Source organism: Syngnathus typhle, linkage group LG3 (assembly GCF_033458585.1).
Source record: "Syngnathus typhle isolate RoL2023-S1 ecotype Sweden linkage group LG3, RoL_Styp_1.0, whole genome shotgun sequence".
Taxonomy (NCBI): Eukaryota; Metazoa; Chordata; class Actinopteri; order Syngnathiformes; family Syngnathidae; genus Syngnathus; species Syngnathus typhle.
In genome coordinates this window covers 19,053,991-19,059,230 of record NC_083740.1, presented here as the reverse complement: position 1 = coordinate 19,059,230, position 5,240 = coordinate 19,053,991, and positions in this window count along the sequence as shown.

Below are 5,240 nucleotides of genomic sequence, written 5' to 3'. Positions count from 1 at the left end.
TAGAGCTTAATGTGCTGGTTTGTCATATGCATACAGTGATCAACCTGTTACACAACAAGGAGAAAAGTATGTACCGAATGGACACACGTCAACCGTGATCTCCCTTGCCCTTTTCAAGAGCAGTCGTGCCACCGCTAATCACTCTGCACATTCTAAACCACCAGACATCTGCCAAAATCACAGTATCGAATAATAACGCTCAAAACTAAAGCATGGAATGAGAAAGATTTTACATTAGAAAACAAAGCTTGTCAAAACAGGTCAATACCAATGATTCAGTCACGTACATAGTTCCTCTCACTGCTTGTGCTCCCTTCATTTTAGGTCATAATTTCCTGTTAGTGTTTAAGGTATTTTTGGCTTGGCTTTGTGCAGGTTAAGTGCTTGGCTTTAACTCTTCCAAAGTACACTGACCCTCCCATCCGAAGTTGTGACATACCGACCATGTGTAACAGAGAAATTTGTGCTCAATCAGTAAGAGGCGTGGCACATTGACTTGATCGTGGGGTTTTCATGAGACGGGCATTTTATTGAGATCTAAATATAAAAGAGGAAACGTCACACTTTGATTGAGAAATTCACTTGTGTGGTGGTTCTAGAAGTTACTCATAATCTCCATGCAGTGCAGTGACGTGTGTGCGGCTGATCTAACATGCTCGTTTGAAACAGCATGTCTTTCGACATGAAGTAATTTATTCTGAACTTTGTGCACATGACAGAATGCATGTTAAATTGGGATTCATTGGAAATAATTGTTAAAATTGGTTAACACCAAGATGTTTTTGGGAATACGTCCCGTGTGTCCCAACTTGTCGAAACACAGCTGATACGATTACCGTTTTTTTCCGTGTATAGTGCGCAATATTTTACTAATTTATTGTCCTAAAATCTGGGGTGCGTATTATACATGGGTACAAAAAAAAAATTTTAAATTTCTTTTTTTTAAATTTTTTTTTTTTTTTTTTTTAAAGAAAGTCATGGTACAACAAAACCAACAACAGGACTGACCGACAAAGTCGTGGAACAAAAAGACAGGGTGACATTACCAAAGACAGGAACAGAATGACAGTAACACATGCAATGATCCAACGGTGAGCGAGGGGCAGACAGGACTTAAATACAAAACACGTTACATCGATTGAGGTGACACAGGAAGAGCGGGGTGACACGAACAGAAACTATGGCAACCTAGACACATAGCAAAACTGGGGACGAGACATGACAAATCTCCCCCGAAATAAAACTCACCTTTCTTCTTGTTTGTTGTCAATCGCGCATCGCATTCAGCCATCCTGCCCAACACACTTAGTAAAATTCATAATTGACGACACATCGTTTGATGCGATGGTGCAATCCTTGATGGTGTGTTATTGTCAAATATTGTTTGTTTTTTAATCTCCATCGCGGACCGGACGTCATACGGAGGCCGCCATTACAGATGCGCAGAACGGTTGCGCAAGACACGTCAGCTATATAAAGAGTGAGAGTTCAGTTCTCTACCTAAATCCGTATTACAGGTAATATTTTATTTCACAACACTTTGCCTTGTTCCTTTCTTCTCTGCTGTTCACTTCAAACACGCTCCATACGACCGCAATGCTCTCGTATCAGACAAGGCTTGCTCGATCACCTGCTCGTTTGCTGTCACAATGTACCCTACACAAATCCGAAACATTTGTTGCGGCTCCGAGTCACGACGAGGGGCAAGTTTTGGTTTCCAAGGGTGTTTTTATTCCTCTTCAACGTCTCTCCCATACAGAGCCGCCTTTTTCACGTCCGCAGCCCATGCGCGCACGGAGCGCGGTGGTGCGTTTAGGGGCAGTCGGAGAAATCAACGCCAACAAAAAAAATGACATCCAGCCTAGTTAAGACCATACCAAAGACTATAAAAATGGGACCCATTGCCTCCCTGCGAGTGTGACGATCTTTGGGACTTAAAAAAAAAAAAAAAAATTAAATTTTTTTTTTTTAAAAATTCATAAAAATTGGGTGCGTATTATACATGGGTACAAGCTTTTTTCCAGCATCAGCATGCCATTGTTAGGGGTGCGTACTATACATGGGGGCGCACTATACACGGAAAAAAACGGTAATATTTCTTATGAATTATAAGAATCTGTATGCTTTTTATCCATCTCAGGGGTTGGCCCTTTTACCACTGTCTTTCGATTGAAAATGACATCACGGTTGCCAGGTCTCTGGTCACAACCAATAACAGCTCACCAGTTTCTGAACTACCGTTTTCTTCCGTGTATAATGCGCAAAATTTAACTAATTTATTGTCCTAAAATCTCGGGTGCGCATTATACATACCGTTTTTTTCCGTGTATAGTGCGCCCCCATGTATAGTACGCACCCCTAACAATGGCATGCTGATGCTGGAAAAAAGCTTGTACCCATGTATAATACGCACCCAATTTTTATGAATTTTTAAAAAAAAAAAATTTAATTTTTTTTTTTTTTTTTTTTTTTTTAAGTCCCAAAGATCGTCACACACGCAGGGAGGCAATGGGTCCCATTTTTAAAGTCTTTGGTATGGTCTTAACTAGGCTGGATGTCATTTTTTTTGTTGCCGTTGATTTCTCCGACTGCCCCTAAACGCACCACCGCGCTCCGTGCGCGCAGGGGAAAGAGCTCTGTATGGGAGAGACGTTGAAGAGGAATAAAAACAACCTTGGAAACCAAAACTTGCCCCTCGTCGTGACTCGGAGCCGCAACAAATGTTTCGGATTTGTGTAGGGTACATTGTGACAGACGGCAAACTAGCAGGTGATCGAGCGAGCGTCTGATACAAGAGCATTGCGGTCGTATGGAGCGTGTTTGAAATGAACAGCAGAGACGAAAGGAACAAGGCAAAGTGTTGTGAAATAAAATATTACCTGTAATACGCATTTTGTTATTTGCTGATTGAAACTGCTAATTAAACTGTGAATTGAAACTAATAGGTGGAGAACTGAACTCTCGCTCTTTATATAGCTGACGTGTCTTGCGCAACCGTTCTGCGCATCTGTAATGGCGGCCTCCGTATGACGTCCGGTCCGCGATGGAGATTAAAAAACAAACAATATTTGACAATAACACACCATCGAGGATTGCACCATCGCATCAAACGATGTGTCGTCAATTATGAATTTTACTAAGTGTGTTGGGCAGGATGGCTGAATGCGATGCGCGATTGACAACAAACAAGAAGAAAGGTGAGTTTTATTTCGGGGGAGATTTGTCATGTCTCGTCCCCAGTTTTGCTATGTGTCTAGGTTGCCATAGTTTCTGTTCGCGTCACCCCTCTCTTCCTGTGTCACCTCAATCGATGTAACGTGTTTTGTATTTAAGTCCTGTCTGCCCCTCGCTCACCGTTGGATCATTGCATGTGTTACTGTCATTCTGTTCCTGTCTTTGGTAATGTCACCCTGTCTTTTTGTTCCACGACTTTGTCGGTCAGTCCTGTTGTTGGTTTTGTTGTACCATGACTTTCTTTAAAAATAAATAAATAAATAAATAAATAAATTGAAAAAAAATTAAAAAAATTTTTCTTTGTACCCATGTATAATACGCACCCCAGATTTTAGGACAATAAATTAGTAAAATATTGCGCACTATACACGGAAAAAAACGGTAGGTACAATTTAATTTTTTTTTTTTTTTAATATATATATATATATATATTTTAAGAAAATCATGGTACAACAAAACCAACAACAGTCGTTGGAACAAAAAGACGGTGACATTACCAAAGACAGGAACAGAAACCAAACAGACATCATGACAGTAACACATGCAATGATCCGACAGTGAGCGAGGGGCAGACAGGACTTAAATATAAAACACGTTACATTGACGTGACACAGGAAGGGAGGGGCGACGCGAACAGAACCTATGGCAACCTAGACACATAGCAAAACTGGGGACAAGACATGACAAATCTCCCTTGAAATAAAACTTGAAATCACCTTTCTTCTTGTTTGTTGTCAATCGCGCATCGCATTCAGCCATCCTGCCCAACACACTTAGTCAGTAAAATTCATAATTGACGACATCGTTTGATGCGATGGTGCAATCCTTGATGGTGTGTTATTGTCAAATATTGTTTGTTTTTTAATCTCATACCGAGGCAGTATCACTGCGCATGCGCACTATGGATCTGATGCGCAGAACGGATGCGCAAGACACGTCAGCTATATAAAGAGCGAGAGTTGTTTTCTTCCTATTAGTTTCAATTCACAGTTTAATTAGCAGTTTCAATCAGCAAATAACAAAATGCGTATTACAGGTAATATTTTATTTTACAATACTTTGCCTTGTTCCTTTCGTCTCTGCTGTTCGCTTCAAACACGCTCCATACGAACGCAATGCTCTCGTATCAGACGCTTGCTTGATCACCTGCTCGTTTGCTGTCACAATGTACCCTACACAAATACGAAACATTTGTTGCGGCTCCGAGTCACGACGAGGGGCAAGTTTTGGTTTCCAAGGGTGTTTTTATTCCTCTTCAACGTCTCTCCCATGCCTTTTTCACATGTCCGCACACCTTTTTCACATGTCCGCACTGATCGCGGTGGTGCCTTTACGGGCAGTCTGAGAAATCAACGCCAACAAAAAAAAATACATCCAGCCTAGTTAAGACCATATCAAAGACTATAAAAATGGGACCCATTGCCTCCCTGCGTGTGTGACGATCATTGGGACTTAAAAAACCAAAAAAAATAATAAAAAAATAAATAAAAAAATTGGGTGCGTATTATACATGGGTACAGGCTTTTTCCAGCATCACCATGCCATTTTTAGGGTGCGTATTATACATGCGGGCGCATTATACACGAAAAAAAACGGTAGATCAGTTGTGACCTGAGAACTGGCAACTGTGATGTCATTTTCAGTTGAGAGCAAGTGGAAGAAACCATCCCTAAAATAGATGAAAACAGGTGAATTTTGCTGATTAATTCCTATTCCAAAAAAGCAGTATTAATCAGATTGCTGTAGTGGCGTGCATACAACATATAATAGAACATTTTGGGTTTGACTTCCCTTTAAGAGCCAATGCAAAATGAGTGCAAGCTACCATGCTTCCGCACATGATGATAAACGCAAGTAGGCAAATATACACCATTGGGCAGCATATTTGATACAGGTTGGCCTGCCTGCCATAGCTTGCAATGTGTTTTACCCATACGGCGCTGGAGTTTCAGTGTTGCCGCCCAGAGTGTGTACATTTGATGAGAATGAATATTGCGCTGGCATCC